The 14,585-nt window shown below is 39.8% G+C and overlaps 1 protein-coding gene across 1 annotated transcript in view; it reads left to right on the forward strand.

Annotated features, from left to right (window-relative positions):
* The window catches only part of SORCS3 (sortilin related VPS10 domain containing receptor 3), a 526,629-nt gene that overhangs the window by 435,598 nt on the left and 76,446 nt on the right, over window positions 1-14,585 (forward strand). The gene's annotated exons all lie outside the window — the stretch shown is intronic.

Below are 14,585 nucleotides of genomic sequence, written 5' to 3' on the forward strand. Positions count from 1 at the left end.
CTTAAGATTATTAGCAAATAAAATTAAAAGACCTTTGTAACGTGCAATCACATAGCATAATGTGCTTTCGGTCAAGCCGTGTATATTAAAAGAACATTAAGGACCTACACCTCCAGAAATCTCACTTAAATTGAAACAAATGTGTTTACCAAATGCCGCTTTCTGTCCACCTCAGAATAGAAGAAGTGATGATAGGCTTCGATAACACTTCATGCAATATTTTTTTTACCTATGTGAACTCTGGCCTTTTTCAGGTTAGGCCTGAACCTCCACAAAATTGATGGTTCTGCTGAATTTAGAGGGTTATTTTCCCCCTGAATATGGTACACAATTTCAGGAAAGATGAGAATGAAATGTTTCAGCAGAGTTTTGGCTAAGGGGGCACTTACTGTGGAGGGGGCTGCTTCCTCTCAATCATTCTTTTCTTTCTTTCTTTCTTTCTTTCTTTCTTTCTTTCTTTCTTTCTTTCTTTCTTACATTCCTATTCCACCTGTCTACCGGGGCAGCCAAAGTGGCTTACAATGCTTAAATACTGGGGGGGGGGGGGCAGAAATACTATCTCCCCCCCCCCAAAAAAAACCCCCACACCTCACTGAAAACAAAAATCCAACCACCAGAATATAATTCTCTCAAGCCAGTTGAAGGTCTTTTCAGGTGCTGATGGCACAAACTCCCTGGCCTGGGCATACTTACGTCTGCCTTCCTTTGGGGCACACAAGTTTTAAATAGCTTCAGGGAAGGTGAGGGAATGGTTGCCCCAATACTCCTCATTTTAAAAGCTGCAGGCTCTGCCAGTGACTCCAGCATCAGCAGGATGAACAGTGTGCCTCAATAACAACTCTCTGGCCCAGGGCTGGATAAAGGCCATAAATGGGCCCTGGGGCTAGCCATCCTTAGTGAACCCCCTACTCTGGTCGTAATACTGAATTTGCACATGCCATTAATATACACACACACTCGGACGGAGAGACCTGCACACACAGAATCAACAATATACAGTAATAATGCAAAACATTTTTCACTACATATTTTAGTAGAAATGATCTTCCATGCCTTCCCAGAATCAAAAGAATAATATCATCTCCATGGTAGGAAACTCAAATGCAAACACAAGATTCCCCTTTTACAGCATACAGCACACAGAGGCAGAAAACATAAACACACATCAAATCAATCCCTCTCTCTCTCTCTCTCTCTCATCACCCACCCACACACATACTCAAGAACAAAATCGTAAATAGTGAGGTCAAAAGAAGGTAAATGCAGAAAGTATTTAATGAAAGAAATGAAGATAAATATCCTTCTTTTCATTATTATTATTATTATTATTATTATTATTTATTTATATAGCACCATCAATGTACATGGTGCTGTACAGATAACACAGTAAATAGCAAGACCCTGCCGCATAGGCTTACAATCTAATAAGTTGTAGTAAACAATAAAGAGGGAAGGAGAATGCAAACAGGCACAGGGAAGTGTAAACAGGCACCGGGTAGGGAGAAGCTAACAGTATAGAGTCAGAACAAACTCAATATTTGAAGGCTATAGGGAAAAGAAAAGTTTTTAGCTGAGTTTTAAAAGCAGTGATTGAGTTTGTAGTTCTCAAGTGTTCTGGAAAAGCGTTCCAGGCGTAAGGGTCAGCAGAAGAAAAAGGACGAAGCCGAGTAAGGGAAGTGGAGGTCCTAGGGCAGGCGAGAAGCATGGCATCAGAGGAGCGGATACTTCACAGCCAACCCAACTAAATTGTACATGTTAGAAGGCAACTAAATTGTACATGTTAGGAGGCAATTGTACATGTTAGGAGGCACATGTACAACTAAATTGTACATGTTAGGAGAGCTTTGGCTATTGGGCGGTATAAAAATGTAATAAATAAATAAATAAATAAATAAAAATTAAACTAAAAAAATAAAAACAAAACCCAAAACACTTAGCAGACTAGTTAAAAGTGCTGGACTACACTGCAGTGATGTCATGCACTACTCTCCCTCCCAGTAATAATAAAATAATAAATAAATAAATAAATAAATAACAGAGACTCCAGACTATAGTCAGCCACAGTGCCTCCTAACATGTACAATAATGGTATAATGACACACTTTTTATATTTACATTTAGGAACACCGTAAACAAAAAAGGGTGGGTTTTTTACATAATATAATCCCTGAGCTACAAAGAACTTGAACTCCTATAATTCCTACTGCCCACTGCCTGCCCAAGCACAGCTACACTAAAATTCAATTGTTTTCTATGGGTGGTAATCACTGTTCCTCAAGGGTAGATCAAATAAAAGGCATGTGGTGTTCAAAATGAACCAGGAAGATAGCTCTTCACTCTATATTAGTCTCTAGGACCAAATGTTGATCATAGATGCAATTTTGCTTATTCACTAAGCATACTGAAAGGTAGTAGCAAGCTCAGTTCTCACAAAATGAAGGGAGAAAACAAATGTCCATTTCTCACAAAATGACTGGAATGTGCCTAAACATTTTACCTCATATTTTGAGTTCTACAAGGGCTAGAGAGTTGCTCTCTCTTTTATTTGAAATCCAGGAATCTGGGCTTGCTAGTCCACCCCCCCCTCAAGATATTGTGCTAGGCTTCCCCCCCAAAATACTGTAGAACACACACACCCCAAAATTGTGGAAATTCCAAACCAATTTGCAACTTGCAAAAGTGGATGGCAAATTGAGGCACCTGTTTCAGTTTGGCCCTATCTGAAATATTCACTCATGTGGACTAATTCGAACAGGCTAGGCAATTGTTAACCTGTTCACTCACCAGCTATTTCTGTAATCAAGGCTGCACTTTTTCCAGCTATCCTAATGATGGGAATACCTGCTGATGGACATTTGTGATATTCTGATTTGTACATTATATCTGTGCATATGTGTGCAGTAAGATAAGGATATATAAGTCAGTACCAATTATATATTACCGTTTTACAGCCTGGCTTCCCAAATTCATTTTTTTATTTTATTTTATTTGTTTTTTAAATTGAATGTGATCTTCATGCCGAATGGCATTCAAGACTGCTTAACATAATATTAAAACATATCCATATTAAATCCATATACATTTACATAGATAGTTAGTCAGCCAATCATACAACTAATTGCTCACATCATTATTTCTCCCAATACTTAATTATGTTCAGTGTCTAATGCTGACATAGAATGAGCAGCTGGCTAGCTGTGTTCCAAAAGCCTCCTGAAGAAAGCCATCTTAGAAGTGGTTTCTGTTCCCTAAAGATAGCCCACTGCAGGATGGAAACATGCCCTATCTCAAATATACTTCAATAAGAGACTACAAGGTGAGTGATTGAGCTCATGGAGGTTTCACATCACAGTTCAGTTTTCAAGCCTGGCCCAGATTTCAGAGGCACTTAGTTAGCCTCTTTCCTTCATCCCCATGTTATCATTGTACCTCGAGAGTCTGGCTTTGGCCTTAGGAAAGCACCTGAAGCTCTAGGCAAGCAGACATAAGAATATGCTGCAAAACATTAGGGTTGTTCATTCAGTTATCAGTGCCGTACCTGGTTTTGATCGGAATGAAAACATCTGTTTGCAAGGCTGAGAATCTGTCAGCATTTCATGAAAATCAGTAAGTAAAAAAACAAAACCCGAAAGAAAGCTATGCTTGGGGGGGGGGGGGGAAATGTCATTAAATATTAATGCTCAGTTTCTCCCTCCCTCCGCTTGTTCAGAGCTATTTTTCTTGTAACTGGGAATTCTTTTGAAGCAAATGTCATGCAAAGCTGTTTGGAAACATTATATATATATATATATATATATATATATATATATATATATATAGACAAAAAAGAGAACCAAATTTCTAAAGCCTTGATTTGTCATTCAGTGAGCGCATATTTTGATATCCCATTAATGTCTTTTCCTTTCTTCTTGCAGGCGTAACCAACCGACTAATCTGTAAATCCGCCCTGAATAGAACCCCCCTCGTAATTATATGTTCAGCAGATTACTTCACTAATTGCACTTGGCGTCATTTGGTAGCTTTGAGATCACTCCTTGGCATGTCATTTGCTATGTTTTCGCTCTCATGCCAACCCTTTAAAGAAAGTGCCTGTTGGATTGTTAAGCAATTGAATGACCATTTTCTAAAAGGTCTCCAGAATCCATGGTAGTTGCCAGACACAGAAGATGTCAAGATCCTCTTTGTAGCCACTGAAATAAATTAGTATTCACCAGCTGGGTCTCTCCTGTCCACTCCATTTTCTTCGCTTATTTCTGAGAGGCCCCAGTCACAGCTAGGTGGAAATTCTTTCTTCATGCATTTGCAGGCATTCTACTGAAAGAGCTGACAAGGGAATAGCTTAATTGGAGATATATGCCAGATCCCAACATTTTCCTCTCTTTGTCACACTCTGTCCCCAAAATTCTGTCACACTGTAGCATAACCAAGGCTGCCTTTGAATCCAGCGTTTTCTGCTGGTTGACTACTGGATAGCCTTGTTAGATGTAATTCTGCCATTCTATTGGTTATGTTTGGTAGTTCAGTGTTATATCGCTGCTGGAAGATCTACCTGTGGTTTAGTGATGCTTCTTCTGAGATATCTGAAAGATCATGAAGATGCTTTCCCCCAATGGTCTTTTCAAACCTAACCCTATGCTCATACTACCATCCACAATGACAGCGATTTTGCTAGACTTGTATAAACACTTCCATTCTCCTATCATACTCAGGTTCTGGAGATGGGATAAATAGGGATGGGCAAACCAGTAAACCTTGATTTTGTCAAGGTTCTCTGATTTTCAACACAAAGTTACCTTATTTCTGTTCCCAGTTGTGACCTTTGGGGGTTGTTGTTTGAATGTGGAAAGCACTCATTTGGGTGCACCATTTTTTTAAAAAGTGTACATCCGTATATGCATTTTCTTCCAAAGGTGCACTAAAGATCAAAATGTACAATTTTTTTTGATAGGCCACATTTTTGAAAGTGGCATTTTTTAGTGTATGCATTTTACAAATGCAGCATTTGAAATATGCAAGCATTTCCTGAAATATATATTTGCATTTGTGTCCATGCAGCTGCACCATCTCCCCCTGTCACACAGTCTCCATGGGGAAAGGGGTTCTGTCATCGCCAACTGGAACTATCTTGGCAACTGAAGATCCATTGCACAGAGTTTCTCTATAAACAGAGATGCTACTACTTTATTTCTTTTATTTTTAAAATCGTTTTATTTTATGTTCTAAGCCACCCAGATTTTTTTTTAAATACTGTGGCCTATAAATGTAGTAAATAAATAAGTAAATACTGACTACAATAACTACAATAGACAGTTAAGACAGTGTGTAGATAGCTTCTTCCACCACATTCCATATGCCTTTAAGTACCAGTCACTGGGAACATCAGCAGGAGGGGGCCATTGCCCTCATGTCTTGCTGGTAAGCTTCCCGGAGGCATCTGGTTGTTGACTATGGAAATCAGAATGATGTAGTAGACAAACTTTTGGTCTGATCAAGCAAGTCTCTTCTCTTTTTTCTTGTAATATGTGGCTACTGTAATGATGAAAATAAATAGGTAGGATCTCCGCCAGCACCAAATAATAGTATTTTGATGCTAACAGAAACCCGATCCCCACCCAGCCTTGGGCAGGGGACATCTTTTGTGAGGGGGAGGGAGCCAGAAGTAAAAGGAACAGAAGCGTGTGTGTGCTCTGCATGTGTATAGCCTCGTACAGTGGGGTGGAGTCAACAGCATAAGAGCCTCACCCCACACAGTTCTCAGCCTCTTTTGTTTTTGGCCCCACCCTCCCTCCCTACAAACCTTTATGGGAATAACCAGTCATCCTCTTTGAAGGGGGGGCTGAGTAGGAAGTGATGTACAAGTTTTCGCTTACTCCATACTGGACCTAATCTTTAGAACTGGAGGAGAAATAGGTCAATTATAAATGGCAGGGTGGTGTGGGAATTTTGGGAAGTCAGAATAGGGACAGCGAGCACTCTGGCACTTTGATGGTGATTGGCAGTCCAGAGGTCCTGCTCCTTGGGGACTTTGCAGCGTTCATATCAGGATATGGTTTGCCTTTGGGGACCTGCTTGTCTCATCTACTCAGCTATGCAGCCTGAGTGGAGATGACGCGGGTCGGTCTCACTAAACACGCAAGTGTAATCGGAAAGGGGGTCGGGTCACCCGACCCCTGTTTTCAGCTAAGTAGCTCACCCTCATGGGCAGGCTAGTTGCCTGAAGATAAATGAGCTAGATTCCCGCATGTTCATGCACAGATTCATGGAGGGGAGAATCTCCATGATTAAATAAAGAGGCCCTATTTTATCCCAATCTCTGGGGTCTGTGTATTATTTCTGGGACTTCCTTCTCCATTCACAATTATTACAGTCAGCTTGAACAGATCCATGCACACAAATGACCTCCTCCTCCTCCCCATCATCATTATCAACAACAACAACAACAATTCTTGAGATGATTTATTATTATTATTATTATTTATTTATATAGCACCATCAATGTACATGGTGCTGTACAGATAACACAGTAAATAGCAAGACCCTGCCGCATAGGCTTACAATCTAATAAGTTGTAGTAAACAATAAAGAGGGAAGGAGAATGCAAACAGGCACAGGGAAGTGTAAACAGGCACAGGGTAGGGCAAAACCAACAGTGTAAAGTCAGAACAAACTCAATATTTGAAGGCTATAGGGAAAAGAAAAGTTTTGAGCTGAGTCTTAAAAGCAGTGATTGAGTTTGTAGTTCTCAAGTGTTCTGGAAGAGCGTTCCAGGCGTAAGGGGCAGCAGAAGAAAAAGGACGAAGCCGAGTAAGGGAAGTGGAGGTCCTTGGGCAGGCGAGAAGCATGGCATCAGAGGAGCGGAGAGCCCGAGCGGGGCGATAGTGTGAGATGAGAGAGGAGAGATAGGCAGGAGCTAGGCAGTGAAGAGCTTTGAAGGTCAGTAGGAGAAGTTTATATTGGATTCTGAAGTGAATTGGAAACCAATGAAGAGATTTCAGAAGTGGAGTGACATGGTCAGAGCGGCGGGCCAAGAAGATGATCTTAGCGGCAGAGTGGTGGACAGAGACCAGCGGACTGATGTGAGACGAAGGAAGGCCAGAGAGAAGAAGGTTGCAGTAGTCCAACCGAGAGATAACCAGTGCGTGAACGAGAGTCTTGGCAGAAGAGACAGACAAAAATGGTCGAATCCTGGCAATATTATACAGGAAGAAACGACAGGATTTAGCTACTGCCTCGATGTGAGGAGTAAAGGAGAGCGAGGAGTAAAATATAAAGCCAAGACTACGAGCTTCCTTGACCGGAGTAAGCGTGACATCGTTGACAGTAAGGGAGAATGAGAGGTGAGGAGAAGGTTTAGGAGGAAAAACTAGCAATTCAGTCTTTGCCATGTTAAGTTTCAAACGACGATGAAGCAGCCAGGCTGAGATATCTGAAAGACATGCCGAGATGAAGTAGCAAATATCTAATTATGGGCTCTCAATGTCTTAGTCAAGTCAGTGTCTACCTTTATAAAATCTCTGTATGTTGTCATAGTGTTATATAATCTGATAATATATTTCCTCTTGGAATCATGAAGTAATTTCCCCCTAGGATCCCTCCCCATTATCTTCGAAGCAGAGATGGTCCATTTGGATTTCAAATGGAGATGGTTTATGATGCTTGAAGAATATTCTTTTGGATATTCTGGATATTTGGATGTTATATTATTTTAAGTCTGAAATACTACATCTAACAAATTGTTATTTTTGAGGCTGGGAAAACATTTCCTTCTACTCAGGATTACCGTTGTCCCCTCCCTGCCTACATTATGACTTTCACTTTACTAAAGCTTACTTGCTTGAGCCCTCTGGATTTTCTTCCCAAGGGACCTCTGCATCCTGATGGTTTGGCTTTCTTTTTGTGGCAGTAAGGAGAATTCTGTTGTGGTGTGAGCAGTTGAGATCCTTGGTCCTTTTTGTCCTATGAATCTAATGTTGGGGATATTGCTTGGTATTAGAGAGAGGTTAGTTTATTGATAGAAGAATATTCTATCAATTGAAGAATTAGCTTCGAAAAAAGAAGGCTAAGGGGAGACATGATAGAGGTGTACAAAAGTATGCATGGTGTGGAGAATGTGGACAGGACTTTTCCCTAATACTAGAACATCGGGTTATCCCATTAAGCAGATTGGTGGGAGATTCAGGACAGATAAAGGGAATTACATCTTCACACAGTGCATAATTAAACTACGGAATTCACTACTACAAGATGCAGTTATGGCCACCAATTTGAATGGCATTAAATGGGGCTTGGATAAGTTCCTTGAGGAGAAGGCTATCAATGGCTACTAGCCCTGATGGCTATGTGCTGCATTTTTTCTTTGATGACTAGTTTACTTTTGTGAATATCCTTATACATCAACCTTTGTCCTCTCCATAATTTTTGGTCTTATTTACGTTGCTGGGATATATGCACAGTAATGAAGTAGTACTCTGTAACTTCAAGACAACAATCTCTAGGCCACAGGATAGATTAAATGAAGTGACTGAAAGGCTTCTAAGTAATTCTTCCCAGCTTCTGTTTATTGTTTAGTGAAAGAATTATGGAATGTTTGGTTAGAAGACCTTCCTTTAAGCTGTCATCTTTCATCTTTTATATCTCCTTTATTTCCATCCTCTCCTTCGTGTGCATTATCTTGCCAATGATTAGATAATTTTACTCTGGCTCCTTTTCCACCCTCTCTGATTCTCAATCTGTGTCTGCCTCAATTAGATCCTGGTTCTTTGACTCACTGTAACCAGTGACCTCCTTGAACACTAATTCCATCTAAATCCTAATAAAAATCAATCAGGAGGTTACACAGCCCATTACACTGGCTTCAAAGTTGTAATTCATGTTTTATTCATGTTCTATCTATCACCCTCCATTCATAAAGGCAGCCCTACTGGCTACAGATGTGTACAGGTTTCTCTATTGCTTATTGTTTGCATCCATAACTTTTGTGCCTGTCCGTAATGTATATAGCTGATTTATATTAAGCCTGACCTGGAATCAACCTTGCAAATACAGCCTGGAGAAGTAGTCCAAAGGAAACAACTGATGAATATTGGCCACCATGTACTACCCCTGCAGGGGGCACAGGGTTGAAGGGAAAAGAATCTAGATCATGTGTGTTAACTGCCTCTGTGTTCTCCTCTATACTATGTGGCTGCATAGTAAAATATGCAGGAAGTAAATATAGTAAAACAGAAAGTAAACAAGGAACACTAGGCCCTTCAGTCGGGCGTTGTAATCACACTGCTTCTCCCACACACAGCTGGAGAGAGTTGCAACCGGACTTTTTCTGGTTTTTCTTGTAGCATAAGGAAGGCCAGAAGGGGAGGAAAGGGCACGACGGGCAGACAACGTCATGTGAGGGACCTCCGAGAAATCCGTGAGTGCCCAGTAACAAGCGTGCAATAAAACACTCATTGGATGGAGCTCATTGTCTCCTGTGTCAGCACCATTGATTTAAAGAGGACATGAAGCAGCTTAAGTTGGAAGGGAGATGACTAGAACATAGATGCTATGCGACTTGCAACAAAGCTGACAGATTGCATCACGGAGCATTTATAAAAGATTATGGTATGGCAGTGGCAGTAAGAAACAAATCCTTTTCCTTTGTCAACACTGCTTCTATAATTTGTAGTCCAGGTAGTAAATGATCTAGTAAACCTCGGTTGCCTCTGCTTTGAGACTGAGCCGTTTAATGCCTGCTGTGATTAGTTTCCTACTGTCCCCCCTCCCCCAGACAAAACTTCACAAATTCAGATCAGCTTGGATACTGCCAGTTCAAATATAGCATCCGAGTTTGATTTATTGGAGTCTAAATCTTGTCCTGTTTGTTTGGGTTGAATTTTGATTGGATGTGCCCACTAATGTAAATATATGGATATTAGTTTGACAAGCTGTGAGTTGTACCCATGCATCTCCTAAAACAATTTGAGAGAAATTGGGTCCTTTGCCATGATAAGAGACAGGAGAATGCCAGAGTGTCTAAAATCTGTTGTTGCTTAAAAAAAAAAGTTATCCTGGATGCAGATTTCTTACCAATTTTATATCTTTTCCTTTTGAGGAAACATGTTGCTTTCCATGGATTTCTGAGATTGGCCATGCACCCATCTTCGATGATCTTCACCTAATGATTAGTACAGGGAATTGTACCTTAGTAGACACAATTATTCCTTTCTGCAGCCTTTTATAGCATTAATCAGGATTAATTAATTGACTATGGCAGCTGGCAAGTAGTTACTAGACTGCTAAAATATTTCTGTCCTTTCTGACAAGATCAGAGAGGCTGTTCAGAGAGAACTCTGTGATACTACCCCATGGTGTGTGCCACAAGATTTCATCTTGTCCAGAGGTTTGGAGTTTAATACCATCAGTATGCTGCTGATGATACAGGTGTAAGTCCCTCACCTCCATTTGACCCAGAGAAGTAGTGACTCTGGGCCTTGTGGCGGCGAATTAGTGATACCCATAATAGGTAATGGTGATGGCAAGTCTCCTCTGAAGATTCAGGTTTGCAGCATTGTGTTGCTCCTGGATCAACATTTGTTCATTGACAAAAAGAATGTCTGAAAGAGAGGTTATATTATTATTATTATTATTATTATTATTATTATTATTATTATTATTATTATTATTTTGCTGAATATAGCCTGATGGGATCTGCTAGAAATTAGTAAAAAGCTACTTAATAAATAACTTAAATCCTGTGATGATTTCATTCCCCACCCCACTCTGGTATTTTGTTAGCATGCATTGAATAACAAAGTAAAAGAAAAATGCATAATGCTGGACTTTAAAAGAAGCGGCTTTGTTCCTGCTGTCATTATCTATTTTATTGTATTTTTTTATTGATGGTGCAGTGCTTTTAATATCTATCTATATCACTTAGGGAGGTGATATACCTAGAAATGGTATATAAAATACTTGAACAAATACATATCTAAAAAATTATATCAACCATCAACAGATTATTTTAAATATCCAGACAGAGGGACAGAGACAGACAGACAGGGAGAGACAGAGAAAAAGAGAAAGAAAATAATTCAGTCCTGCTCAGATAGTGCCTTGTTACAGTGGGGTTCTTCAATCTCACAGAAGTACGATTCCATTGTCTTGTTTTTATTTAATGATGCTTACAATTTCACTGAGAGTCTGATATAACAATAGAACAAATAGAACTTAGTTGGATTTTTAGATTCCATATTGAAGAAGAAAGTGTTTAGATACCAGTCCCTGGAATTACTATAAGAAAACAAGGTAGTTTTGTTCTGCTTCTTCATGCTAGCCGAAGTAGCTCTATTTTACATTTACCCTGCAGGGAATATTTCTGTCTGTCCACACAAGATAAATTGTTGCTCTGAAATTAGGTAGCTACTATATATATTCTGACCACAAACACATCTGAAGAGATGACAATTAAGTGACAATTTGCCGCCATTTAGCATTACCCCAATCTACAACCTGAGGCATGTAGCCTCAACTGACATAATGTTAGGGCTACTCCTGTCTGACCTATGCAAAGATGGATGAAAGGCCACAGAATTGATAATTTGAAATGAATATTTTATTATTTCCTGCTGCTTTTTGTTTGTTTTTAGTCTTGAGGCTTTCATGTTGGAGTGATGCAAACAACTTGGAAATACTGATTGCCTTTTGTTTGGAAATATGTTGGATGAAAAGTGAAGCTGGTTAAAACTAGCGGTATTGGATGTTTCCCTGAGAAAACAGTCTCATGTAACAAATCACAAATAGCTCCGTATTGCAATATTGGTTAATCTGTGATTAATTAATTTTTTTAAATAAGCTCTTCTCAACAGGGAAATAAAAAAGGAGAAAATCACTATTACTCTATTACCATTAGATTATGGTACAAGGTAAAACAACATACTAAATATTAATTCCCAACAAGGTCATCTGGTCAGATTTTATATTGCATTTGTAAGTTATTGTGTATTTTAAACATTAATGAAAGAATTAATTATAACAGCGTTGCCGCTGACCTTTTTGAAATGACTTCCTCATAAATCTGCCGATGATTCTCAGCGTTTCCCCAGGTTTGTGTTTAAAAAATTGCTCATAATTTAGTGGCATCCATCCGTGACTCATTTTCGTAAAAGGCTGAAAGTTTAGGCTTTCTACTGAGGTGACTGAGAAGTTCTCATAATTTATTTGAGATGCTCATGGGGTTTAACAGTTGGTTTTGAGGAATGTAAAAACTGGCAGCTCCTTGTGCTGTAAAATATTATTCTGCAGCCCAAAGTGAGGAATATTTGCTAAAAGTACACATTTTGCAAGGTGACTCTGTCCAAATACCATCTGGGCTTCCATATTTATTGTTTCTCAGTGGTTTCCAATTCGGTCCTGCTCAGCTGAGAAATCGATAGTGATTTTTCCTATTGACTTTCCAGACTACTGGGTTGAAAATGTGACGGTGTTCTTCCATCAATCGCGTAACAGTACTTATAAGCTGGTAGATAGATCCTTGCCTGACTGACTATATAATCAATGATACACAATACAACATATTAGTAAGTGACAAATGAGGATTTTTTTTTTAATGCCACGAAGCTGATTCTGAGTAAATCAACACTGGGCTGGTTTCCTAATGTGCAGATTCAATGCAATAGGGTGAGATAATGGTTGCAATTCAGTTCATGCAGTTCAGGTGACACCTGCCCCTGTCCCTTACTTGATGGCAGGAAGGCTGTGGTCCTGAACAGAGTTCCCAGTCCACATGCATGCGCTGGCTAGTGCTGCTATATTATGATGTCAGCCAGTATGCTCATGGTAGTGGTGGTCCCACTGCCAAGCAGAGCTGCAGATGCACAAGGAATGAACTCAGCATGACACCACACTACCCAGCTGAAACACTTTAGTTGACATGGTAGTCATGTGAGTTCAGCAGCTGTGAGCCCTTCCAGTACCTTAGCATTTGCCCCAATATGGACGTGGCTGGTGTCAAACCTGAAATTATCTTTACATGATTATGGCCAGATCTACACGAAGCAGGATAGCACTATGAAAGTGGTATGAAGGTGGTAAATAAGGAGCAGGAGCCACATGAAGCAGGATATAACACTATGAAAGCCGTATGAAAGCAATATATGGTATGTGTCATGGGTCCCAACAGTTGTCAGTGCATTTCAATACCGCTATAAAGCAGAAGTATGGCTCCTGCCTCTTATATACTGCTTTCATAGTGCTATATGTTGCTTGGTGTAGATCTGGCCTATGTGAAAAATAATGAAGCCCTGAAGAGTACTTTTCTCACTTATTCACTCACTCACTCACTTAAAAAACCACAAAAACCTATTAGAACTAGTATGATTGATGGCTAGCAAATCTTCATGTATATCATGATATACCTTTCTCCCATCTGAACATCATGTTTCTGTCTAGGCCAGCCCAAGACATTTTGCTGCCCGAGGCACCCATTCGTACTGATAATGCATAATGACGCCTTGAGTATACATTCATCCAAAGATCATATTTGCATTGTTGGTGGCAGTTTTCTTTATCATCAGCAAACCTGAGGCCAAAAGGATGAGCTGTCGGTTTATTTATTATTTATTTATTTAGAGTATTTTTATCCCGCACCTCAGCCAAAAAGGCACCTGGAGCGGCTTACAATTGATCAGTCGGTTGGATCCAACATGATCATTCTGTTGATGGAACTAGTTCTTTCAGTGGAATTAGATATTGCCCCCCTGAGCCAAGGGGGAATTAATATACTATTCCTATGCCAAGGACATAATTAGGAGTTCCATTTTCCTAGTCACATAACTGGGACTTAGGTTCCATCCCAGTATATTTTCTTTTCCCATTATAACATCAAGAATCCCAAAAGGAGACTCACTCAAATCAAACCTAGTTGTGCATCTAAATTCTTGGTTTTCAGCAAGATAGGTAAATTATGAAATCTAAAGTTGTGAAGTGTGCATCTATGTTGATACCCACACCCACAGAGAGAGAGAGAGAGAGAGAGAGAGAGAGAGAGAGATTTTATGTTTTAATGTCACAGGTTTTTTTCAGTTTCCGTTCCTCCTTTCCCTTTCCTTTAAAAACATCATGAGGAAAATGGGCTATTTTTAGGTGATCATACAATTCACCAATCAGGGAGAAAAATAACCCACTCTTTGCTCTCAAACAACAGATAAATATCACACTGTGAGGGTTTTTACATGGGCATGTTCATTTGGCATAAAAATGAACATGGATAATAAAAACACCATTTCAGCCTGGCTTTTTTACACCTTCTCATTGAGACTCAGTTTCCAGGAGAATATTATAACAGCTTGATTTGTTTCTCCTAGCTCCTCAACCCCTGGGAGAGTTTGTCAAGATTTGTTTATATTCTCAAAATGGCTACTGGTATCAGTGTTCTCATCTGCTCCAGCCGCCCACCCTTATGGAAGTATGGTTCTAGCTGATGGAAGAGCCCTTCCTTACTAAGAAAATAACCACTAGCATGATGAACAACAGGCAGTTACAAGATCAAAACCAGGCTCCCTATTGTTGTCTATCTGGGGTTATTTATTAATTAAACAAGCGAAAACCCA

The sequence above is a fragment of the Elgaria multicarinata genome, chromosome 8 (assembly GCF_023053635.1).
Source record: "Elgaria multicarinata webbii isolate HBS135686 ecotype San Diego chromosome 8, rElgMul1.1.pri, whole genome shotgun sequence".
In the NCBI taxonomy this organism is placed as follows: Eukaryota; Metazoa; Chordata; class Lepidosauria; order Squamata; family Anguidae; genus Elgaria; species Elgaria multicarinata.